The following is a 27590-nucleotide window of genomic DNA, read 5'->3' as shown; positions in this document are numbered from 1 at the left end:
CTTACTAATATATTGTGATTGTCCATATTGTCTCCTTTGCTGGCTGAATTCATTTTTCCATCACATTATACACTGCTCATTTTCATGGTTATGACCACCCTGCAATCCATCAGTGGTGGTCGTGCTTGCACACAATAGGAAAAAGCAACAGCCTCTCTGGTGACAGAGACCGTGGGACCGCACATAGGCTAGTGCTTTTAGCCTATGGAAACAAGCAGTGATGGAAAAATGAATCCAGCCAGCAAAGGAAGCAATATGGATAATAACAATACATTAGTAAGTGTCTTGTATAAACTTTCTCTACATGATAAATGATATTTGCTGAAGCGAGACAACCCCTTTAATATGTTTTGTTCTTGCAATACTGGCTTTATAGAATTTTCCAATGATGGCTCATTCTGGAGTGGCACAACCCCATGACTGCAATACCTGACACTGATATTTATAAGGCTGCAACTGTGCCTGGTACTGGAGCTGAGCCCATTCAAGTATAGAGGCTGAAGCACCAAGTACAACCACATGCCTATGGACACTGACATGTAAGGTACAACCAGGGAAAAAAGAGTGATGTTGAAAAGAAGAAATTTAGCTTACAATTGTTGATTCACAGAAGGTGAAAGTTCTTAGAAACAGGCCAATTTATGGAACAGCACTGCTGCAGCCAGGAAGATGACATCAGCAACATACAACTTTTTAGGTAGGCCTATCAAACTATCTAATCCAACTACTCTGCACCTACCTTCCCTAGTTATATACAAAATAGGTTACGTAAAGAAGTGCGTAAAGCAACAACGTAGCAAAAGGAGCCCCTCAACAAAGAGAGCTAACTCAGAGATAACTAGAGAAACCTATAAACGAACACTGAGAATTGATGAGCTATAAAAGTATTATTTTATTGAAGTACATGATTAAAACATACAAAGGGAGATGACAGACAAATCCATAATTGAAAAAGTGCGGTACAATCCTGGGACAATTTATAGAGTACAAAGGTAGGATAAAACAAGTGACCTAAACAATGGAGCCTACAGACCAAATACTGCTGCATAAAAATTGTATGTACATATAGATGTCTCAATCAATGAGAGTAAAGGTGCCAATAATTATAAAGTGCAAGTGCAAACTGCGGTATAAGCAGTAAGAAATAGCAGCTCTGCAAGTACATAAATCATTGATTGAACAGACATCTATTTAGTCAAGTGCAGCAGATACCATAATAAAGTGCATGTGCAGGCCACAACCAAGTGGCATAAAAGCATGGTAAAGACTTATTCAAAAAGGCTCAACAAAAATGGTGTATACCAGATAAGCAGAAAAGGTCACATACCGTAGTTTTAAAGGTAATAAATCCACAGGAAGACCGCACACCCCAACACGCGTTTCGGTAGAAACCTTCCTCTGGGGGTACCCCCAGAGGAAGGTTTCTACCGAAACGCGCGTTGGGGTGTGCGGTCTTCCTGTGGATTTATTACTCTATATCCACTCTATAAATTCTCCCAGGATTGTACCGCACTTTTTCAATTATGGATTTGTCTGTCATCTCCCTTTGTATGTTTTAATCATGTACTTCAATAAAATAATACTTTTATAGCTCATCAATTCTCAGTGTTCGTTTATAGGTTTACCTACCTTCCCTATTAGACTGAAGTATATTCGGGCCAATTATTGTGAATAAGTGTCTGATAGCTGGCTCGTAAAATCATGCAGCCGATGAACAAGCAAACAGTCGTTTGTCGGTTGATGGGCATCATTCATCAGGATGAAAGATGCTCGCTTATAGGCAGCACATCTCCGTGTAATCAGGGATGTGCTGTCGACAATTGGCAGAACTGAATGAGGGTGAAATGACTGCGGTAGCAATAGTTCCTCCCACATTCACTTTGCAACGGCTTCTGTAGAGGCCAGAGCAAACGAGTGCTGATGGATGTGTTTATCATCCGTCGGAGCTTGTCCTGCACGAATTTCAGGCAGTCTAAGGCTAGTTTCCACCTATTTTATCTTGGGAGTAGCATTCCTCTGCACTTTTGCCCTTCCTATCCAATAGAGCGCCGTGATTAGGTGGTACATATGGGTGTGCTTGCTCCTCCTCCCCCCATCGGTTGCTTGATGCACATGGAGGTGACTAGGAGCGGCACACCATATGTGCGGCGTCTGCGCTCCTGAACATAGAAGCCCAATGGATTAGGTAGGTTTAGCGTAGGACCCGCCTGACCTGAGACCACCTTGGCGCTTGGTAGGCGGGCTCAGATGTGTTTTGATCAAAATATATTGGCTAAGTGTCTCAGATATTATCATATCAGAGTGAATACTTTGTCCACTAAGTGCATTATTATCTTATTTCTGTGATTTTCTTCAATAATATGGCCAGGGACATCCGCACATTTATATATCATACCGTGCAGGATGTTTTTATCTTAGTTTTTTCAGTGATTTTTTTTTTTTTGTCTAGTTTCCACCTAGCTGGATACAGCCGTTTATCACCTGAGCCCATTGGCTATAATGTGATCCAGCGGGGATCTGGATCATTTCCTCACTGAATCCGGCTAAATCCCTGCAGGTCCTATTATAGTCATTGGGGTCAAGCAGTTCACGGCCTTATCCGGCTATGTCGGATACATTGATCCTTAGTGCTGCCTCCCATTGAGATGTATGGGAGGCAGAAAGGATGCACCCACTGGTTGGTTATCGGTGGAATTTTGGCGTGGCTGTGCGGTAAAAGCCGTCATGTAAACATCCCCTCACTGCGCTTTGAATGCATGTTTCTTGATTCAACTGACTGCAAATGTGGGCCATATTCACTAATGACTCCACGCCTCTATTCTGTCTGCAATTTTGGTGCAAAATGTTGTATCTCATGTCTTAGACAATTTTTTTCGTCGTGCTCGACTACGGGATGAATGCAGTCAAATGAACGTAGTTTTCAACTGCATCACAACTGCGTTGTGTGACAGCACCCTAAGCAATCATCGTGTGACCTCGGCAGTGATAGTCAGTCATTTGCTACATCTATAATGCTCATTCTTACACAATAGTGAATAAGTGTTTAGAAATGTGTATTGCCTCACATCCAGTACTTCCCGCCTGAAGCGTCACTTTTATTGTCTGCGGTCTGCTCGGCTTCAGTTTTCTGGTTGCTGAAGCTGTTAATTCCATTAGAGCTGCCCTTGTGTTATTTTTACTTCTTTGGCATCCTGAATCACCAGCTTGGATGACATTCAGATCCTAATTATTGCATGCATACATTTCACCTATTGTATATTTTAGCAGTGCATGTACAACGTTACCTAGGGAACTGCTCGAAAGGATGCTACATTTCCCCAGTATATATGAGAGAAAAGGGTGTTTATCTTCTATCATACTGCCGGAGCACAAAACAGAAATGTGCCATCTGTTAATGACTGCCCAAAAACAATTTTCAGGCATAATATTCATTTCTGAGGTGCAGTTACAGAAGTAAGACTTTCCTAACATTTCCTCTGATCAACTGTGTTATAGAAAGAGTTAAATCAAACTTAGACCCCATTCAGATTTGCAGCCGGATCAGGCTACTGGAGATCACCGGATGCAGCATTGCCAGATAAGACTGTGTACCGCTGCATCCCCATTGACTATAATGGGATCCGTAAAAAAAGTGAGTAATTAAATGGTAAACTGAGGGGCACTCTGTAACTAGAAGTGCATGGACCTAAGCAAAAATCAACTACACTGCTCAAAAAAATAAAGGGAACACAAAAATAACACATCCTAGATCTGAGTTAATTAAAAATTCTTCAGAAATACTTTGTTCTTTACATAGTTGAATGTGCTGACAACAAAATCACACAAAAATAAAAAAAATGGAAATCAAATTTTTAACCCATGGAGGTCTGGATTTGGAGTCACACTCAAAATTAAAGTGGAAAAACACACTACAGGCTGATCCAACTTTGATGTAATGTCCTTAAAACAAGTCAAAATGAGGCTCAGTAGTGTGTGTGGCCTCCACGTGCCTGTATGACCTCCCTACAACGCCTGTGCATGCTCCTGATGAGGTGGCGGACGGTCTCCTGAGGGATCTCCTCCCAGACCTGGACTAAAGCATCTGCCAACTCCTGGACAGTCTGTGGTGCAACGTGACGTTGGTGGATAGAGCGAGACATGATGTCCCAGATGTGCTCAATTGGATTCAGGTCTGGGGAACGGGCGGGCCAGTCCATAGCATCAATGCCTTCGTCTTGCAGGAACTGCTGACACACTCCAGCCACATGAGGTCTAGCATTGTCTTGCATTAGGAGGAACCCAGGGCCAACCGCACCAGCATATGGTCTCACAAGGGGTCTGAGGATCTCATCTCGGTACCTAATGGCAGTCAGGCTACCTCTGGCGAGCTCATGGAGGGCTGTGCGGCCCTCCAAAAGAAATGCCACCCCACACCATTACTGACCCAATGCCAAACCGGTCATGCTGGAGGATGTTGCAGGCAGCAGAACGTTCTCCACGGCGTCTCCAGACTCTGTCACATCTGTCACATGTGCTCAGTGTGAACCTGCTTTCATCTGTGAAGAGCACAGGGCGCCAGTGGCGAATTTGGCAATCTTGGTGTTCTCTGGCAAATGCCAAACGTCCTGCACGGTGTTGGGCTGTAAGCACAACCCCCACCTATGGACGTCGGGCCCTCATGGAGTCTGTTTCTGACCATTTGAGCAGACACATGCACATTTGTGGCCTGCTGGAGGTCATTTTGCAGGGCTCTAGCAGTGCTCCACCTGTTCCTCCTTGCACAAAGGCGGAGGTACCGGTCCTGCTGCTGGGTTGTTGCCCTCCTACGGCCTCCTCCACGTCTCCTGATGTACTGGCCTGTCTCCTGGTAGCGCCTCCATGCTCTGGACACTACGCTGACAGACACAGCAAACCTTCTTGCCACAGCTCGCATTAATGTGCCATCCTGGATAAGCTGCACTACCTGAGCCACTTGTGTGGGTTGTAGACTCCGTCTCATGCTACCACTAGAGTGAAAGCACCGCCAGCATTCAAAAGTGACCAAAACATCAGCCAGGAAGCATAGGAACTGAGAAGTGGTCTGTGGTAACCACCTGCAGAACCACTCCTTTTTTGGGGGTGTCTTGCTAATTTCCTATAATTTCCACCTGTTGTCTATCCCTTTTGCACAACAGCATGTGAAATTGATTGTCACTCAGTGTTGCTTCCTAAGTGGACAGTTTGATTTCACAGAAGTGTGATTGACTTGGAGTTACATTGTGTTGTTTAAGTGTTCCCTTTATTTTTTTGAGCAGTGTATATAAAACCCTTTAATTGTTTAAAATGAATAAAAATATCAAATCAATATAGCACATCAAACCATAATAAAAATATCAAATTAGTATATCACATCAAACAATGATAAAACCGTGAGGTGTGCACCAGTCCATTTATCTGGGATTCAGGTAGAGCCGCCGACCTTTTAATACTTCATTCTTTAATGGGATCCAGCCACTTTCCGGCATATATTCCAGGGATCAGCTGGACAAAAATCATTGTGTGCAGCGACCAGGGAGCAGCCGGATCCCATTATAGTCAACAGGGATCTTGCAGTACATGGTCGTATCCAGCAATGCCAGATCTGGTGAGCCTCAGCCGGATCCGGCTACTAGATTCCAAACGCAACTGTGAACCGGGCCTAAGCTACAGGCTGGGTTTTCAGGTAGCGTTCACGGAGTGCTGGTGTGCTGCGTGGCAAAACCCCTTTCTCGATGAGGACAGGTGAGGTACATGTTATGTGCTTCACCTGCTCTTGCCAAGAAACCCTGGCAATCTGCAGCAAACTGCTGTGCTTTCACCTACTGGTACTACTACTACTACTTCTTCTGTCCATGGTGTAGGGCAGGGATGCTCAACCTGCGGCCCTCCAGCTGTTGTAAAACTACAACTCCCATCTATCATGCCCTGCTGTAGGATGATAGCTGTAGACTGTCCGGGCATGCTGGAAGTTGTAGTTTTGCAACAGCTGAAGGGGCCGCAGGTTGGGCATCTCTGGTGTAGTGGATATTACTGGTTATTGTAGTGCTGCTCCCACTGAAATAAATGGAAGCAGAGCTGCGGTAACCAGTTCCATCCTACTGCAGGACAGCCGATTGGCAGGGGTGGGGGTAAACGTTATCAGAATTTTCATCTTTAGGACTCATTCACACAAACGTATATTTGAGTCCGCATCCGTTCTGCACAAAAGATACTTCTGCTTCGTGGCCCCACAAAAAAGATAGAACACGTCCTATTCTTGTCCGCAATTGCGGACTAGAATAGGATGTGTGCTATCATAGGGCTGGCCGTTCCTTTACGCAAAATGTGGAATGCACATGGCTGGTATCCGTGTTTTGCAGATCTGCAATTTGCATACTGCAAAACACCTACGGTAGTCTGAATGTGCCTTTATGGATGGCTTGGTGCTGAAGGACTTTATAGGAATTATATTTAAATAGTATTCCAGCCATGTCCTCATTGACCTTTTTGCAATAAAAGAACAGCATTCTGTATGCAGATCAGGGTGGTGCTAAAGCCTTGCAGAGTCATCACTGTACCCATTTCACCATGATTCACATACCCCTTTCCATTAGATGTCAGCATTATAGGGGATGTGTCACAAAACCTAGTGTACATTTTTCAAACCAGCACCTGGGTCTGAATACTTTTGTAATTGCATTAGTATAACCACTGAGCTATTCAATAAAATGTATCTGTATAGCGCCCCCTGCTGTTTGTTCTTTTCCTTATTTTTTGTCTGTCTCACTGAGCTGGTCGAGCATACTCAGTTTAAATCTTGTCAACTGTCACCAGCCATATGGTCTGTTAGAAGCTGTGCAGTACAGTTAGAGAGCTGCAGCAGAAAGGGCACACCCCTGAGCTGTGAGGCTGAAGAGAATCTAGCAGAGCAATTGGAGCAATGAATGTGGAGATCTCTGGATCCATGTGAGGTACAGGGCAGGTTCTAGCTTTGTTAGAAAGACATTGTCATGTACTGTATGATGTATGATTTTCATAACCCCTTTAACCCCTTAGGGACCGGGCTCATTTTCACCTTAAGGACCAGGCCATTTTTTGCAAATCTGACCAGTGTCACTTTATGTGGTGATAACTTTAAAACTCTGACTTATCCAGGCCATTCTGCGATAGTTTTTTTCGTCACATATTGTACTTCATGACACTGGTAAAATTGAGTCAAAAACAATCATTTTTATTTATAAAAAAAATACCAAATTTGGAAAAATTTGCACATTTCCAAGTTTCAATTTCTCTACTTCTATAATACATAGTAATCAGGGATCGACCGATATAGATTTTTTAGGGCCGATACCGATAATTTGTGAACTTTCAGGCCGATAGCCGATAATTTATACCGATATTCTGGGAATTTTCATTTTTGGAAAAAAAATATTTCCTACACAAATCTGCTGAAAATTAATATGTTTATTGTTAACGTGTATTTATTTTATTTTTTTGTAAATCTTTCTTTTTCATTTATACTTAATATTTATTTATTTTTTTTACTAACTTTTAGCCCCCTTAGGGACTAGAACCCTTGTCCTATTCACCCTGATAGAGATCTATCAGGGTGAATAGGATCTCACACTGTCCCTACTGCTCTGTGCTTTGTGCACACAGCAGCAGGGAGCAGACTATGGCAGCCAGGGCTTCAATAGCGTCCTGGCTGCCATGGTAACCGATCGGAGCCCCAGGATTACACTGCTGGGGCTCCAATTGGAGGAGCAGGGGAGAGGGGATCCTGTGGCCACTGCCACCAATGATTAATACTGGGGGGCGCACTGCGCCACCAATGATTAATACTGGGGGGCTTGGGGGGGCGCACTGCGCAACCAATGAAGAGAAATCTCTCATTAATGCATATACAGGAGGCGGGAGCTGGCTGCAGAATCACATAGCCGGCTCCCGACCTCTATGAGCGGTAGCTGCGATCCGCGGCACCTAAGGGGTTAACTACCGCAGATCGCAGCTACCGCTCATAGAGGTCGGGAGACGGCTATGTGATTCTGCAGCCAGCTCCCGCCTCCTGTATATGAATTAATGAAAGAGTTATCTTCATTGGTGGAGCGGTGGCCACAGCCCCGCCCCTCCTCTTGTCCTCCCTCCTCTAATTGGCGGCAGCAGCAGCACAGGGGGAGGGAGACACTGCTTCCCTCTTCCCTGTGCTGCGGAGGGAACACGGAGAGCGCTGAGAGCAGCGCGTTCTGTGTTCCCAATACGTTATCGGAATATCGGCAAAATAGATGCCGATACCGATAACTGTCAAAATCCTCAATATCGGCCGATAATATCGGTAAAACCGATAATCGGTCGATCCCTAATAGTAATACCTCCAAAAATAGTTATTACTTTACATTCTACATTACATATGTCTACTTCATGTTAGGATCATTTTGGGAATGACATTTTACAAGGCTTAGAAGTTTAGAAGCAAATCTTGAAATTTCTCAGAAATTTTCAAAAAACAACTTTTTAACCACCTCAGCTCCCCTAGCTTAAACCCCCTTAATGACCAGACCACTTTTTACAATTCTGCACTACACTAGTTTCACAGTTTATTGCGCGGTCATACAACTTACCACCCAAATTAATTTTACCTCCTTTTCTTCTCACTAATAGAGCTTTCATTTGGTGGTATTTCATTGCTGCTGACATTTTTACTTTTTTGTTATTAATCGAAATTGACCGAAATTTTTGCAAAAAAATTATATTTTTCACTTTTTAGTTGTAAATTTTTCAAATAAAACTACATTTCTATATAATTTTTTCTCTAAATTTATTGTTCTACATGTCTTTGATAAAAAAATGCAATAAGTGTATATTTATTGGTTTGTGCAAAAGTTATAGCGTTTACAAACTATGGTACAAAAATGTGAATTTCCGCATTTTGAAGCAGCTCTGACTTTCTGAGCACCTGTCATGTTTCCTGAGGTTCTACAATGCCCAGAAAGTAAAAACACCCCACAAATGACCCCATTTCGGAAAGTAGACACCCTAAGGTATTCGCTGATGGGCATAGTGAGTTCATAGAAGTTTTTATTTTTTGTCACAAGTTAGCGGAAAATGATTATTTTTTTTTTTTTCTTACAAAGTCTCATATTCCACTAACTTGTGACAAAAAATAAAAACTTCCATGAACTCACTATGCGCATCACGAAATACCTTGGGGTGTCTTCTTTCCAAAATGGGGTCACTTGTGGGGTATTTATACTGCCCTCGCATTTTAGGGGACCTAAAGCGTGAGAAGAAGTCTGGAATCCAAATGCCTAAAAAATGCCCTGTGAAATTGTAAAGATACTCTTTGGAATTTGGGCCCCTTTGCGCACCTAGGCTGCAAAAAAGTGTCACACACGTGGTATCGCCGTACTCAGGAGAAGTAGGACAATGTGTTTTGGGGTGTATTTTTACATATACCCATACTGTGTGATTAATATTTCTGTAAAAGGCAACTTTTCCCATTTTTTTATACAAAGTTGTCATTTTACAGAGATATTTCTCTCACCCAGCATGGGTATATGTAAAAAGACACCCCAAAACACATTGCCCTACTTCTCCTGAGTACGGCGAAACCACATGTGTGACACTTTTTTGCAGCCTAGGTGCGCAAAGGGGCCGAAAGTCTAACGAGTACCTTTAGGCTTTACAGGGTTGCTCACAATTTAGCCCCGCCCAAAATGCCAGAACAGTAAACACACCCCACAAATGACCCCATTTCGGAAAGTAGACACCCCAAGGTATTCGCTGAGGGGCATATTGAGTCCATGAAAGATTGAACTTTTTGTCACAAGTTAGCGGAAAGGGAGACTTTGTGAGAAAAAAAATAAATAAATTATTTCTGTCACTGCGGTGGGGCGGTCTGAACGCAAGTGTGCGCACAAGATCAGGCCTGATCGGGCGAACACTGCGTTTTTTGTAGAGCCTATAGAACATGTCCTATTCTTGTCCACAATTGCGGACAAGAAAAGGCATTTTCTATATAGTTCTGGCAATGTGCGGATCCGCAAAATGCGGAAAGCACATTGCCGGTGTCCGTGTTTTGCGGATCCGCAAATCACATACGGGCGTCTGAATGAAGCCTTACAGGGGGGTGATCAGGGAGTCTATATGGGGTGATCACCCCCCTGTCATTGATCACCCCCCTGTGAGGCTCCATTCAGACGTCCGTATGTGTTTTGCGGATCCGGTCCGTGGATCCGCAAAACACATACGGACGTCTGAATGGAGCCTTACAGGGGGGTGATCAATGACGGGGGTGATCAGGGAGTCTAATATGGGGTGATCAGGGGTTAATAAGGGGTTAATAAGTGACGGGGGGGGGGGGGGGGTGTAGTGGTGTTTGGTGCTACTTTACAGAGCTGCCTGTGTCCTCTGGTGGTCGATCCAAGCAAAAGGGACCACCAGAGGACTAGGACCACCAAAACAGCGTCTAATATACCTTTCAGGGGTTAAAACAATCGCATCTACAGCCTGCCAGCGAATGATCGCCGCTGGCAGGCTGTAGATCAGCTTGTTTACCTGCAGTCCCTGTGAACACGCGCTCCTGTGTGCGCGCGTTCACAGGAAATCTCGCGTCTCGTGAGATGACGCGCCGGCGGTTCGAAAAGGAATGAATCGACCGCCTCCGGAACGCAATCCTGCGTTAAGCGGTCCGGAGGCGGTTAGGGACCAGTTCAGGTCTGAAGTCACTTTGTGAGGCTCACATAATAGAAACCACCCAAAAATGACCCCATTCTAGAAACTACACCCCTCAAGGTATTCAAAACTGATTTTACAAACGTCGTTAACCCTTTAGGTGTTCCACAAGAATTAATGGAAAAAATTCCCGTTACAAAGCAAGGGTTAACAGCCAAACTAAACTCAATATGGCTCTGATTCTACAGTTTACAGAAACGCCCTATATGTGGTCGTAAACTGCTGTACGGGCACACGGCAGGGCGCAGAAGTAAAGGAATGCCATACGGTTTTTGCAAGGCAGATTTTGCTGGACTGGTTTTTTGACACCATGTCCCATTTGAAGCCCCCCCTGATGCACCCCTAGAGTAGAAACTCCAAAAAAGTGACCCCATTTTAGAAACTACGGGATAGGGTGGCAGTATTGTTGGTACTAGTTTAGGGTACATATGATTTTTGGCTGCTCTATATTACACTTTTTGTGAGGCAAGGTAACAAGAAATAGCTGTTTTTGGCACCGTTTTAATTTTTTGTTTACAACATTTATCTGACAGGTTAGATCATGTGGTATTTTTATAGACCAGGTTGTCACGGACGCGGCGATACCTAATATGTATACTATTTTTTTTATTTATGTAAGTTTTACACTGATTTCATTTTTGAAACAAAAAAAATCATGTTTTAGTGTCTCCATAGTCTGAGAGCCATAGTTTTTTATTTTTTGGGCGATTGTCTCAGGTAGGGGCTCATTTTTTGCGGGATGAGGTGACTGTTAGATTGGTACTATTTTGGTGGGCATACGCCTTTTTGATCGCTTGCTGTTGTACTTTTTTTGATGTAAGGTGACAAAAAAAATGGTTTATTTTAGCACAGTTTTTATTTTTTAAGGTGTTCATCTGAGGGGTTAGGTCATGTGATATGTTTATAGAGCCGGTCGATACGGACGCGGTGATACCTAATATGTCAACTTTATACATTTTTTTCTAATTTTTACCCAAAATTTTTTTCTTTTATTTGGGGAAAATGACATTTTTGTTTATTTTTACTTGAAACTTTATTTTTTCAACTTTTTTTTCAATCTATCTTTTGTTCCACTTTGGGACTTCAACTTTTAGGGATCTAATCCCCTTTACAATGCATTCCAATACTTCTGTATTGGAATGCATTAGCTATATAAGTAATAGTGTGTATTACTCATACAGCCGCAAATCGCAGTGCCTGGACCCCCCCCCCCCCCCCCCCCCCCCGCGCATTGTCCCCGGGTGCCTGCTTAATGATTTGAGCAGGCACCTTGTTCCGATCACCGCCCGCCCGCCGGGCGGCGGTGATCGGGACTACACATGACGTACTGGTACGTCATGTGTCCTTAAGTACCGGGACATCATGCCGTACCGCTACGTCATGTGTCCGCAACAGGTTAAAGGGAACCTGTCACCGGGATTTTGTGTATAGAGCTGAGGACATGGGTTGCTAGATGGCCGCTAGCACATTCGCAATACCCAGTACCCATAGCTCTGTGTGCTTTTATTGTGTAAAAAAAAATATATATTTGATACATATGCAAATTTACCTGAGATGAGTCCAGCGTGAAGGAGCCCAGCATCCTCAGAATCTCCTTCTTGCTCCCCGACGTAATCTCTCGATGCGCGAGCTAGCGCATGCACAGTGTCGTCATAGTGTTCCTTCCCTGTGCTGGCATCAGCCTCAGGGAACGAACTGCGCATCGCGAGATTACGGCGTTCTAGCTTTCTGATGTCAGGGAGCAAGGAGGAGATTCTGAGGATGTGGGCACTCCTGGGCTCCTTCACGCTGGACTCATCTCAGATTAATTTGCATATGTATCAAATCGTTTTTTTTACACAATAAAAGCACACAGAGCTATGGGGACTGGATATTGCGGATGTGCTAGCGGCCATCCAGCAACCTATGTCCTCAGCTCTATACACAAAATCCCGGTGACAGGTTCCCTTTAAGTGCAATGCAAATTTTTTTGGGGGTCAGATGTGGACCCATTCACTTCAATGGGGCCGCAAAAAATGCGGACAGCATACTGTGTGCTGTCCAGTCCACAACAGTATGTCCGTTCTGTGGCCCAGCAAAGAGGATAGAACATGTCTTATTCTTATCCGTTTTGTGGACAAGGACAGGACATTTGTGAAGGAGTGAAAAGAATATCTGCAGGCTCTCAATTTGGGGACCGTAAAATAGGCTACGGTCGTGTGTATGATCCCTAACATGCAGTGTCTGCAGCATTTTACTGCAGCAGCTAAGTGGGCATGTAAAAAGTCAGACAGAAACTGAAGGGGTGTTGATTTGAAATCTGCAAAATGTAAATTTATGTTGCAATGCAAAAGGGGAAATCTGTGGCAAATCTGCAGCTATATCTACAAAATCTCCATGTAACCTTTGTTGTGGACGTCCTGTGTGGACATATCCTGCAGGGGACCTGTTTTCCATCCTAACAATCTGTTTATGTATACACAGCACAACAATTCTAGAGCCTCTTTTCTTATAAGTGCTGTGATGATCCTCTGTTATTACTCCTAGAATGCATGAATCAGGCTTAAGGGCTCATGCACACAAACATATTTTCTTTCCTTGTACTCCGTGTGCATTACATTTCCGTATGTCCATATTTCTGTTCCGCAAAAAATTATAACATGTCCTATTCGTTTCGCAAAATACAGAATGCACACTGACACCATCCATATTTTTTGCGGACCGTGTGCATGAGGCCTATGGCTGTGTGTACACTTTGGCCACATAAAATGATCCCAGTATCAAATGCTACATCACAACACAAGGAAATTAAATGCAAGTTGCAATGACACATTAGTCTCCAGATATCCAAACCTGCCGGATGTCTGCCAACTAACAGGTCGTCATGCCCACACAAAACATTGTGATCTCTGTCCGCATCCCACACCCAAAAGTCGTTGTGTAGCCCTAGTCTGAATTGACATCTGCTTGATACCAGTTGAGGGCATATCCCTGCAAAATGACATTGTCCACTCCATGCTGACAAAGTCGGACTGTGTTGGGTCACATTGGTATTGACTCTCAGTTGTCAATGTATTCATAAATTTCTAAGAGGAATAACAGAGGAACGGCACAATGCAGAGTTGTAAGGGTACTTTCACACTAGCGGTTTTCTTTTCCGGCACTGAGTTCCGTCACAGGGGCTCAATACCGGGGAAAAAATGATCAGTTTTATTCTAATGCATTCTGAATGGAGAGAAACCTGTTCAGGATGCATCAGTTCAGTCACTGAATGGCGTTTTGGACGGAGGAAATACCGCAGCATGCTGCGGTATTATCTCCGTCCAAAATTCCGGATCAGTTGCCAGAATGCCCGATCCGGCATTTATTTACATTGAAATAAAAAATACCGCAATGTCGGATCTGTCCTTCCAGGTCTGCGCATGCGCAGACCGGTAAAAATAAAATAGAAACTGATCCGTTCTTGCAATGCATTTGTGAGACAGATCACCATCCGGATCAGTCTACAAATGCTGTCTGTTTGCATGCAGATTGCCTGATCCGGCGACTGAACTGCTTGCCGGATTACTCTGCCACAAGTGTGAAAGTAGCCTAAGAAAAGATGCTTCAGGATTGTTATTTTATGGAGAGTACAGGTCCGGAGTGCTGACGGGTCCACTTTAAACCTCTGTTTTTACAATACTAACTATTTACATCCTTTCTTATAAAAAAAAAAATGGTATGGCCCAATCAGTCCTGGATTCAATAGTTCTTTCCCTGGAAGCAGAGTATAGGAAATGAACAGTGCACATATATTTAGGAACAAAAATGAGATCAAATGGAGCGCCAGAACTTTGCAGAGATGACTCCCAAGATAAATCTTGGAGCACAATTAAATTTTATTGCATGACCTTAGAAAATGCCTGCCGAAAGACGTCTCCTCTAATTAGTCTCTTTGCATCATATAGAGCTCCCAGGCGTATCTGCAACCTGCAGGGAAGTGCTGTCTTTTACATACTAAATATATGAGTGTTTATTTCATTGCAGGACTGCAGTACCGGTCTATTATCCTGCAGGATAAAGACTTCTTCAAATGCTGTCTCACAAGCTCAGATAAATATTTTCCCGCGTGTGAAATGGATTCTCCAGGAATTTATTTTCCAGGATTTCATTACTGACGGTCTACTCTCAGGACAGGCCAACAATATCCGACAGGTGTAGGTCTGACACCCGGGACCCCACCGATCAGCTGTTCTGCAGTAGCTATGGTGTCAGAAGTCGGTACCAAAACCCCAGCGCCCTGCGCAGTGTGTAACTGCAGCGCTGCTCCCACTGAGGTGAATGCAGTTATCAGCTCCATGACACAATGGAAAGAGCCGTGTAGCTACTTCTGGCACCAGGGCCACCCCGATCAGATACTGATGGCCTATCTCAGTGATGGCTAACCCCCGGCACTCCAGCTCTGGTGAAACTACGACTCCCAGCATGCTCAATTCATTTCTATGGAGTTCTGAGAACATCAAGCAAGTGTGCATCTTGGCAGTTGTAGTTTTACCACAGCTGAAGTGCCTATCTTGAGGATAGGCCATCAATATAAAAATAGTGGACAACCCCCATTTTAACGGTATTGTCACATATAGCTTTTCTGTGGATAGCACACGTACCCATTGATTTTAGGCCTCATGCACACGACCGTATGTATTTTGCAGTCCGCAAAAAATGGATCCGCAAAAAATCGGATGACGTCCGTGTGCATTCCGTATTTTGCGGAACAGAACAGCTGGCCCCTAATAGAACAGTACTATCCTTGTCCGTAATGCGGACAATAATAGGACATGTTCTATTTTTTTTGCGGAACGGACATACGGAAACTGAATGCACACGGAGTAACTTCCATTTTCTTTGCAGACACATTGAAATGAATGGTTCCGTATACGGTCCGCAAAAAAACGGAATGGACACGGAAAGAAAATACGTTTGTGTGCATGAGCCCTTAAGCCTCCTGCACACGAACATGTGCTGCCCATTGCCGTATTGCGGACCGCATTTGCGGATCCGCAATACACTGGTGCCGTTCGGTGGGCATTACGCATCACTGATGCGGACCCATTCACTTCAATGGGTCCGCAAATCCGGAGATGCGGAATGGTGCGGCACGGAACAGAACCCTACGGAAGCACTACGGAGTGCTTCCGTGGGGTTTCGTCCCGTACTTCCGTTCCGCAAAAAGATAGAACATGTCCTATCTTTTTGCAGAACTAGCAGATCGTGGACCTATTAAAGTGAATGGGTCCACAATCCGCTGCGGCTGCCCCAAGTTCGGTGTTCGTGTATTGTGGCACGCAGCACGACCATGGGGTGCACATGTTCGTCTGCAGGAGGCCTTAGTCCCCTTTCACACGGGCGAGTTTTCCGCGCGGGTGCAATGCGTGAGGTGAACGCATTGCACCCGCCCTGAATCCGGACCCATTCATTTCTATGGGGCAGTGCACATGAGCGGTGATTTTCACGCATCACTTGTGCGTTGCGTGAAAATCGCAGCATGCTCCTCTTTGTGTGTTTTTTACGTAACGCAGGCCCCATAGAAATTAATGGTGTTGCGTGAGCATCCGCAAGCAAGTAAAATAGGGCTGGAGGGGTTAAAAAAAACAAAAACAAAAAAAACAATTTTTAACTCACCTTAATCCACTTGTTCGCGCAGCCGGCATCTCTTCTGTCTTCATCTGTGAGCAATAGGACCTTTGATGACGTCACTGCGTTCATCACATGGTCCGTCACATGATCCATCACCATGGTGATGGATCATGTGATGAGCGTAGTGACGTCATCAAAGGACCTTTTCCTCACAGATGAAGATAGAAGAGATGCCGGCTGCGCGAACAAGTGGATTAAGGTGAGTTAAATTATTATTTTTATTTTTTTAACCCCCCCCAGCCCTATTGTACTATGCATTCTGTATTCAGAATGCTATTATTTTCCCTTATAACCATGTTATAAGGGGAAATAATACAATCTACACTACAACTAACCCAAACCTGAACTTTTGTGAAGAAGTTCGGGTCTGGGTACCACAGTCGGCTTTTTATCACGCGCGTGCAAAACACATTGCACCAGCGCGATAAAAACTGAACATCGGAACGCAATCGCAGTCAAAACTGACTGCAATTGCGTACCTACTCGCGCGGGTTTGCCACAATGCACCGGGACGCATCCGGGCCTAATCCGGACACGCCCGTGTGAAAGAGGCCTAAATGTGTCTATTCACATATCAGTATATTTTGGTTAGTGAAAAAAAATCTGAGACATGCACTATTTTAGTCCGTGATGCCGACTCATTATAGTCTATGGGTCCATCAAAAATCACTGACACAACTTGGATGGCATCTGTATTTGGTCTGTTTTTTGCTGACCACTGACAGGAGATGCTCTGGAAAATACAGGGGGTTTCCCATCTGGGACATTGGGGTCATATCTCTAGGATATGCTCCCAGTGTCTGATATGTGCACCGCACATGCGAGGCTGACCTCCATTCATTTCTATGGGACTGTCCGGCTGTTAAGCCGTAAGCCCTATAGAAGTGAATAGGGCGGTGGTAACAATTTTACTCATGCAGTTATGACATTACATTAAGATGGTACTGTGAATTTTATTTATGTATTGAGGATATAAGGTCACTTACGGTTTCACATTGCGATGGACTTAGGCTGGGGTCACACCTGAGCGTTTTACAGCGCGTTCCTACGCGCTGTAAAACGCTCAACAGGCAAGAACCAATGTTTCCCTATGGGAAGGGTTCTCACCTGAGCGTTTTACAGCGTGTACGATCGCGCTGTAAAACGCCCGACGCTCAAAAAAGTTTTTGAGCTTCTTTGGGGCGTTTTGTCGCGCGTTCCCGTACATAGACTTTCGGGAACGCGCGACAATGGGCGTTCGCTTGTCTCTGTATGCGCGATTGTAAACGCTGGTACAATCGCGCATACAGAGCGCTCCATCCCGAACGCTCAGGTCTGAACCCAGCCTTAGGGAAGAACCTAACTAGTGTGAGTGTGAACTGTATGGCCGATGGCTATCTAATTGTTGGTGGGCCCACGTACATACAATATACACAATCTCGTGCAGAAAACTGTCAATAAGAAACGCCAGTCTTTTTTCATTCATTCTTTTCATGTTTTAATTTATTATTCCATTATTCACTGTACTTTTTAATCAATGGTCTGTAATTTTTTAATTTTATTGTATGTTGCTATTAGGCGTTAATAAATATTAACTCTCCATCTCTGGGTGGTCTCAGATGGCGAGTGCCTGTCGTACCTTTTTAATTTTCATTTGTTTCTTTCTTTGACTGGGTGAGTCAATACGGCAAGAGCACCGTATCCACGCTACCATACGGGTGAGCCTCTATCACTATTGACATACTCGTATAATTATAATCCTGGTGAAGGCAGCAGGGACTGAAGAGACCCTGCACAGGCTGCACTGGTATAGTGCTGCACAAGAGCTGAAGGACCTGTGATGACCTCATCATGCAATCAGTACAGGAGGGGCGGAGCTCTGAAGTGGACTGGAGAAGTGGTGGGGAAGGACCTGTGATGATGTCATGTGACATGAGGGCCAGAGAAGTTATGGATTCGGTGTGAGAGCCAAGGAAATACTGGGAGTTGTAGTTCCTTTTATACTTCCTCCCTGTAATGTCCTCTGGTATCACATAATAACAGTCTGGACATGTTGGGAGTTGTAGTTCTCTCCACTTATACCTCCTCCTTGTAATGTTCTCTGCGTATAATACCAGCCATTTCTGTAATGTCTAGTAGCAATGTCTTGGAGGCAGCAAGGAAAGGAATTAAATGTCACAGGAGGCACCAAGTTTGGTTAGTAAAACTGTTACGAGGGTGTCAAGACCCACGCCTGACTCCGTTATACCCGGGGTCAGGAAGTCACAGCAGTCGGCTGCGCGCTCTATTTAAGATAGGGCTGTTTCCTTATGGTAGCTTTCTGGGTTTGCTTTGCAACCCTTTTTGGCTCACTCAGGGATCCGTAGCTCCTTCTCCTCAGCTGTTCCTTGTCCAGCACTCCCAACCTCCTTATATTCCCCTCTCTCACTTCTCTGGTTGCCAGATATAGAACTTCCTGCCTGGACATCTATTCTGACCCTCTGGAGCTGTGTTGCTGCGTTCTCTGGTAGTTGGTCCAGAACGCTACCCTCCGGATCCCTGTTGGACCTTTGTGGTCTGCTGTGGTCGCCCACCTGGGTGTATGTGTTTGTCTGTATTGTCTGTCCTCTCCCTGGTGTTTCCCTCTTAGTGTCAGTGGTGCAGACTAGCGATCCCACCGGCCCGTTCACTATCTAGGGCTCATTCTAGGGAAAGCCAGGGTTTAGGCACGTGATCGCCGCACGGGTGAGGAACCTGTCTAGGGACGTCAGGGCAGTCAGGTGCCAGCCGCAAGGTGAGTCAGGGGTCACCACCTTTCCCTCTCCCTTGGGCAGGGCTTTCCCTTTTCCCTCCCTGTGCGTGACGCCGGTCATTACAAAAACAATAATTTATATAGTAGATTTCTACTTTAATTTGTCTGCCGCTGTTATATAGATTATGGTTTCCATTCTGTGTGTTGTATCGTCACCCACTGGGTGACCTGGGTAAGATGTCCTCCTTTTGGAGATGTAATGTCCTCCTTTTTTTGGGTTATGAAAGTGGCAACCTTGACTGTAGCCAGGCTAGTTGGAAGTTTTTTCAGTTAATATAACAAGAAAAAATAATAATCGAGATTATAAATTGATAATCGGCCAAAAAGTTGAAATAATGGAGATTTTTTTTTTTTTTGCCCAAATTGCCCAGCCCTAGTTATTCCCATTTGGACATATATGGCATATCCACAGGATATGCTATAAATGTTCAACATGAGCAGCACCCAGAAGTTCTTCCCTTTAATTCATACAGTCTGCAGGAAGAAATTAAATGGGTTTTCCAAGATTTTTATACTGATCGGTGGGGTCCAACACCCAGGACCCCCGCCGATCACCTGTTTGAGAAGGCACTGGCACTCATGTGAGCGCAGCGGCCTTCTCTCTGCTTTTCCTAGGCTGAGTGATGAAACGTTCATTTGTCACGTGGCCTAGGAGCAGCTCAGCCCCATTCACTTCAATGGGACTGAGTGCGATACCAAGCACAGATGCAATACAATGTACGACACTGTGCTTGGTAAGCACGGAGAGCGGGATGGGAGTGCCGTTGACTTCTTAAAACAGCAGACTGGCAGGTGTCCCAGGTGTCGGACCCCCACCAATCAGATATAGTGACCTATTTTGAGGATAAATCATCTGGAAAACCCTTTTAGGTACAGCCCTCTCTCCCAGAGCTCGGCCTATAGAAGAGAAGATGTAAACATAGCTTTATCTGTTTGTACAGTGTGGCTATCCTGCCTTATATAGGCATTCAGTAGTACAATAAAGCTGTTACAAGTCTTTAATCCCACACCCTCAAATTGTAATGGGATGACCCAGGCTACACAGCAAAGCTGACTAGCGAGCTGCAGAAAACAAGAATGTGCCAGAACAAAGTGTGAAAACTAAAATAGTTGTGTTTTTCTTAGTCATGAAAAAAAAACACCCTCTTTGAATTCTATGATTTTATGTATCAGGTCATTAGAAAATCCTGTCCTTAGAATGTCTTAAAATTAGGGAAATACAACCTCAGATGAACAACACACTACAGATTCCATAGTTTCACTACTTATTTAACAAGACTAAAACCACAATATAAAACCATGTGTCACAAACTAAGTACACCCCATGAATCAATATCTTGTAGAACCACCTTTAGCAGCAATAATTTGAAGTCATCGTTTTCTGTATGTCTCTCACATCATTCTGCAGGAATTCTGGCCAACTAGTCTTTACAATATTACTCTAGTTCATTGAGGTTTGTGGGCATAGCTCTCTTAAAGGGGTTGTCTGGGTTCAGAGCTGAACCCGAACATACCCAGTATTTCACCCAGGCAGCCCCCCCCGATCTTAGCTTCGGAGCAGTTCATGCTCCGATGCTCTACCTTGCCCTGCGCTGGATCCCACAGGGCAAGGGCTCTTCTATTTACTACAACACACTGCTGGGTGGAGGCTTCCGCCCAGCAGTGAGCCCGGTGACGTCACAGACTCTGATGGGCGGGCTTTAGAGCTGCCCTAGCTGCTTTACAGGCTAGGGCAGCATTAAAGCCCGTCCATCAGTGCCGGTGACGTCACGGGGGCGGGCTCGCTGCTGGGTGGAAGCCTCCGCCAGGCAGCCCTATGGGGAGCCCGTTACATCACTGGATCTCCTGAAAATGCCTTTGCCCTGCAAGATTCAGCGCAGGGCAAAGGAGAGCATCGGACCATGAAATGCTCCGATAGTGATCTTAGTGGGGCTGCCTGCGTGAAAATATGGGTATGTCCGGGTTCAGCTCTGAACCCAGACAACCTCTTTAAGGTTCAGCCACTGCATTTCAATTTAGTCTGGACTTTGACTTGGCCATTGCAACACCTTGATTCTTTTCTTTTTCAGCCATTCTGTTGTAAATTTGCGGGTGCTTGGGATCATTGTTGTTACATGACCAAGTTTCGGTCCAGCTTTAGCCGTTGGATAGATGGCCTCACATTTGACTTTAGAATACTCTGGTTATAGAAGAGTTATCGTCAATGACTACAAGATGCCCAGGTTACGTGGTTACAAAAGAAGCCCAAATCATCACCTTTGTGCTGGACAGCTGGTATGAGGTGTATTTGCTGATATGCTGCGTTTGGTAATCGCCAAATGTGGTCAAATATTTCCACTCTGGTCTTGTCTGTCCAAAAGATGATAACAGAAACATAGGCTGAAAAAAGACATAGGTTCAGCCTCTTATCCTGCAAAGTTCATCCAGAGGAAGAAAAATAAAAAATAACTTCGGAGGTAGAAGCCAATTTTCCTCATTTTGCGGGGAAAATTCCTTCCTGACTCCAGTCAGAATAACTCCCTGGATCAACCATCCTTCTCCTGATTTCAAGTAATTGAAGCCTGTAATAAAAGATGCCCCAGAAGTCTTGTGGTTTGTTCAGATTCAACTCTGCAAACTTAAAAGGGGTTTTCCGACGTTTTTACTACTGATGACCCTCTGGTGTTGGACCCCCACTGATCATATTCTGATGAGCTATTCCGAGGAGATCAGTTATAAAATAATGGAAAACCCTTAAGCAGTGTTGCCATGTTCTTTTGTCAGAGGTCTTGAATGTTTTCCACTTGTAAATCATCTTTCTCACTGTAGAATGATGGACTTCAGATGGTTTGGAAATGTCCTGACAACCCTTCCCAGATTGATGGGCAGCAACAATTGTTTCTCTAAGATCATTGCTGATGTTCCTCCTCCTTGACATTGTGTTAACAAACACCTGAATGTTCCAGACCAGCAAACCCGCCAAAACCTTTGTTTTTAGGCTAGGGCTATATGGCGACAGACGGAAATGCCTAAAACGGATACCACATGAGCATAAGTGATGCTCAGGACTAGGGATGAGCGAATCAACTTCGGATGCTTCATCGCATGAAATGCTCCTGCTCTGTACAGTATTACAACAACGTTTTATGTGAATCGACTTCGGATGAAGCATCCAAAGTCGATTCGCTCATCCCTACTCAGGATTTGTTATTTTTCTGTTCTTCTAACAGATCGGAAGAACGGAAAAGTAAACTCGCCCTAGTCTTCAAGGAGAGTTGGCACCTCTTTAAAACAGCTAATTGGCGGGGGTGCCGGGTGTCGGACCCCCACCAATCAGATATTGATGACCTATGCTGAGAATAGGTTATCAATATCAAACATCAGAAGAAAAATAAACTTACATTTTTTTTAAACAATGTCATTTTCTGATGATACATTTCCTGTAATATCAAACAGTCTGCAGAATTATTTATAGTGGTTATTCCATAATCAATGTAAAAAAATGAAAGAACAATACCCTATACTACACGACAATCTCTTTCTAACAAAGCTAGAACCAGCCCTGTACCTCACATGGATCCGGAGATCTCCTCATTCATTGCTCTAAGAGATTTTTTTCAAGCTGGCAGTTTAGGGGCCGTGTACTTTCTTAGAGGGTGTGTCCTTTCTGCTGCAGCTGGTGGCAGTTGGAGGGTGGAACTGAGCATGTGCGACCACCTCAGTGAGCTGGACAGAGAAATCAGAGAAAGTGCAAACAGCAGGTGGCGCTATACACACAGGCTTCAGTGAATAACTCAGTGGCTATACTAAATTTTCAATGACATGCAATTACAAAAGTATTCACATCCAGGTGCTGGTTTGAAAAATGTAGCATATTTTCTGAGGCACAACCCCTTTAATTATGGCATGTCAGCGGTCACCGACATCTCACTTCTGCCATATTTTTCAATCAGAATCTGCTGTAATAAAAGGTCTAAGACTTCCACAGACAACGAGAACTGGTTTGCCATTCACGCCACGACTATGAACCTTAATACTTAAAGGAGAAAGAGCCGAAACGTCCTTATTGCCTCGTACAAAAGCTACAGTTAATCCAGAGCGCACAGACGCAGAAAAAGCCTGGGCTGCCATGACCTGTAATGGGGCTTGTAAACATCTAACATGGTTTTAGACAACCCATTCGGCAACGTCGAAATGTGCTGTGATCTCAGTGCGAGGGGGGCACGCCCCGTCGCACATCAGCATTTTATGGGGCAGACTCCGAGCTGTTGGCTCCAGTGTAAGTAGCATGCTAATGATAGCTCAGCCCTTCAGGAATACATAATCAGACCTGAGCCGTGCAGCGCAGGACTCCTCTCACCCCCCCCAACCGCCCAGGAGCTCATAATTTATAGCTGGCTTTGCAGACCTCTCCCCGCATCCTCCACCACCACTCCCCCTCAGCATTAACTCCTGCTTCCCCGCACACTACTCAACATAGGAGGGTGACAACTAGCGCTCACCCTCAGGAAGGGGCTACGGAGAGAAGTGAGGCGCCTGATGCCCAGAGTAAAAGATCGGAAGGAGTATTTTTCTTCCCATACACGCTGTACATTAGGGCCTAGAGGCTAGAATTCTTGTGGCGCCATAAATATACGCTCTCCCGTGGGTTTTCATGGGTAGTCGTGCTTCTCCCTCCAGTCCAAAAACCAGAGGCTTCCATAATATTGTCGGGAGAGTCGCGCCGTCACCATGGAAGCGTCCACTTTGCGCAAGTTGCAGTCCGCCGCCAAATGCCGATGCACTTAGGGCTCTTTCACACTTGCGTTATTGTCTTCCGGCATAGAGTTCCGTCGTCGGGACTCTATGCCGGAAGCATACTGATCAGGATTATCCTAATGCATTCTGAATGGAGAGTAATCCGTTCAGGATGCATCAGGATGTCTTCAGTTCCGGTACGGAACGTTTTTTGGCCGGAGAAAATACCGCAGCATGCTGCGCTTTTTGCTCCGGCCAAAAATCCTGAAGACTTGCCGCAAGGCCGGATCCGGGATCAATGCCCATTGAAAGGCATTGATCCGGATCCGGCCTTAAGCTAAACGTCGTTTCGGCGCATTGCCGGACCCGACGTTTAGCTTTTTCTGAATAGTTACCATGGCTACCGGGACGCTAAAGTCCTGACAGCCATGGTAAAGTGTAGCGGGGAGCGGGGGAGCAGCATACTTACCGTCCGTGCGGCTCCCCGGGCGCTCCAGAGTGACGTCAGGGCGCCCCAAGCGCATGGATCACGTGATCACATGGATCACGTCATCCATGCGCATGGGGCGCTCTGACGTCATTCTGGAGCGCCCGGGGAGCCGCACGGACTGTAAGTATACCGCTCCCCGCTCCTACTATGGCAACCAGGACTTTAATAGCGTCCTGGGTGCCATAGTAACACTGAAAGCATTTGGAAGACGGTTCCGTCTTCAAATGCTTTCAGTACACTTGCGTTGTTACGGATCCAGCAGGCACCTCCGGCAACGGAAGTGCATGCCGGATCCCAACAACGCAAGTGTGAAAGAGGCCTAAGTAACACATTTATATATTATTATTATTATATGCACTTATATAGCGCTACTATATCCCACAGCACTTTACAGACATTAGCATCCAACTGTCCCCAATAGGGCTCACACCCTAAGGTCCCTATACTGTCTTTGGATCACTGGTGTTCGGTCACCTATCCATTATCCTACAAAGCGCAACTAAAATAACTGGACTCTATGCTCAGGAAGAGAAAGAGTTAAAACAGCACTGTAATAAGACCCCACCCTGAGTAACTGCTCTGCAGCATTTAGTACTTTAATGCCATCCATGCCACAGCGCATCGCTTAGGTGAGAGAGAAAATAGCGCGACCACATAACGCAGGTATCCCTCCGCGCGACGGCTGCCGGGCGCTACTTTTTTTTTTTTTTCCACAGTGCTTGTATTCTATCCCCCGCCCCCTCCCTCATCACTTCTCCCCCGTGTCCTGCAGTCACAACACGACCCATGCAAAACGGCGGCCTGTGCTCCCCGCCCCATCCCCTTATCATAAATATATAAATTATGCTAATTAACAACATTGCATATTAATAAAAAAATAAAATAACAAAAAAAAAAAAACTAGACGGTTTTTTTTTTCTCCCTCGACCTTTTTTTTCTTCCTAGTCACAGGTAATAAGCCGTAAAGGCCGTTCAGCTAGGAGCGGACTGTTACTCACCGGTCTGGCGGCTCCGGGCGGCGGGATTTACATTCGTCCGTCTTTGTGGCGGTCTCACGGCTCCGGTGACCCGGGACGGCTCATTATAAATTCCCCACTTGTAGCCGGGGCTCCGCACAATGGGCCCATTTGCATGAATAACGAGGGCTCGGTGCGGAGCAGGGACACCGCTTATTAATATGTAATCATCCGCTGCCCCCGACTTGCGCGGCGGACACCGGCGGCGGGAGGCTCATGCCGTGTAATGTTACACAAGGAACTACACAAATCCGCCGTCTCGTCTTATAAAGTTGAATGCAGTTTTTACATGAACATTTTTTTTGCAGCTGCGTCATGAACATAATATATGCAGGACGACGAGCGCTGCATACTGAGGCTGAATATGGAGTGAGGAGCTAGGGGGAGTGCTGCTTCTCTTAAAGAGCCACGGCTCCTTTTTCTGGACTGCTGAGGTATGGTGTGACAGAAGCCTCTCCATTTAGAGTGTTCCTGCAGAAGATAGGTGCAGGAGACAGTGTGACAGAAGCCTCTCCATTTAGAGAGTGTTCCTGCAGGAGACCGTGTGACAGAAGCCTCTCCATTTAGAGTGTTCCTTCCAGAAGATAGGTGCAGGAGACAGTGTGACAGAAACCTCTCTTCCTTATAGAGTGTTCCTGAAGAAGATAGGTGCAGGAGACAGTGTGACAGAAACCTCTCCATTTAGAGAGTGTTCCTGCAGGAGACCGTGTGACAGAAACCTCTCCATTTAGAGAGTGTTCCTGAAGAAGATAGGTGCAGGAGACAGTGTGACAGAAGCCTCTCCATTTAGAGTGTTCCTTCCAGAAGATAGGTGCAGGACACAGTGTGACAGAAACCTCTCTTCCTTATAGAGTGTTCCTGCAGAAGATAGGTGCAGGAGACAGTGTGACAGAAACCTCTCAATTTAGAGAGTGTTCCTGAAAAAGATAGGTGCAGGAGACCGTGTGACAGAAACCTCTCTTCCTTATAGAGTGTTCCTGCAGAAGACAGGTGCAGGAGACAGTGTGACAGAAGCCTCTCCATTTAGAGAGTGTTCCTGAAGAAAGATAGGTGCACAAGTGGGGGCTGTACTGCTGCCATAAACTACCCCGACATGCCTTCAGACTGCAAATCTCAAATGCTTGTTGGTGCTGGTGTGTAATTTGCAGGTGAAAGTGCGTGCAGAAAAAAAACCCAGCCAAGTTTTTTTGGTAGATGTTTTGAGGCAGGTTTTTTAGCCAAAGTCAGAGGTGCAACCAGCAGGAAGGAGTGCACTCGCTGCCTCACAAGTAAATAAGGGTACTTTCACACTACCGTTTTTCTTTTCCGGCACTGAGTTCCGTCCTAGGGGCTCAATACCGGAAAAGAACTGATCAGTTTTATCCTAATGCATTCTGAATGGAGAACATTCCAGTTCAGTCCCTCTTACGTTTTTTGGACGGAAAAAATACTGCAGCATGCTGCAGTTTTCTCTCCGGCCAGAAATACTGATCACTTGTCGGATACGGCACTAACTTCCATTGAAATGCAGACCCCAAGTGTTTCGGCAAAACTGATCCATTATTCTGGTCCACGCATGCGCAGACCTTTAAATCTGTGAAAAAAATAAATACCGGATCCGTTTTTCCGGATGACACCAGGCAGACGGATCCGGTATTTCAATGCATTTGTCAGACAGATCCGTCTGACAAATGCCATCCGTTTGCGTCCGGATTGCCATTAGGGTACTTTCACGATTCCCGCAGGCAGTTCCATCGTCGCCGGAACTGATCCGGCAGGCAGTTCCAGCGACGACTGAACTGCCTGCCGGAATTGTGAAAGTACCCTAACTAACGTGTGCAGATAGAAAGGTCAGATTGCTGCAAAACGCGGCATGCCGTTATGTCTCCGGCAGATATGTAAATGATTACGGGTGTGCTCTGTTAGACACTGGGTCTTACCACAAGAGGGTGTAAAAGTGTAAAAAGCCTCTCAGAGGCTACTTTTGGGTAGTGTACCTCTGGGTGAGAGATTGTTGTCAGCTAGACATGCCTCTACGATGCACCCGAAGACATTTTGCCCATTTGATAGATTATGAGAGGGGGCATCACTGAACTGAGAGAAGCAGGATGGTCATTTCAACAAATTAATGGCTAACCTCTGGCACTCCAGCTGGGGTCAAACTACGACTCCCAGCATGCACCATTCATTTCTATGGAGTTCTGAGAACAGCCAAGCAAGTGTACATCTTGGGAGTTGTAGTTTTACCACAGAGGGAGTG

At 45.2% G+C, this 27590-nt stretch overlaps 1 protein-coding gene across 1 annotated transcript in view; it reads right to left on the bottom strand.

The window, feature by feature from the left end:
- Positions 1-25724, bottom strand: part of POU6F1 (POU class 6 homeobox 1) — a 122358-nt gene extending 96634 nt beyond the window's left edge. Inside the window, exon 1 of the mRNA XM_040425920.1 lies at positions 25334-25724. The gene's annotated coding sequence lies outside the window, so the exon portion shown is untranslated. The remainder of the gene's footprint in view (positions 1-25333) is intronic.
- Between the last annotated feature and the right edge of the window lie 1866 nt (positions 25725-27590).

The sequence above is a fragment of the Bufo bufo genome, chromosome 3 (assembly GCF_905171765.1).
Source record: "Bufo bufo chromosome 3, aBufBuf1.1, whole genome shotgun sequence".
NCBI classification, from domain to species: domain Eukaryota; kingdom Metazoa; phylum Chordata; class Amphibia; order Anura; family Bufonidae; genus Bufo; species Bufo bufo.
Note: the sequence above shows the minus strand (reverse complement) of the source record. Positions and strands in the feature narration are given on the sequence as shown.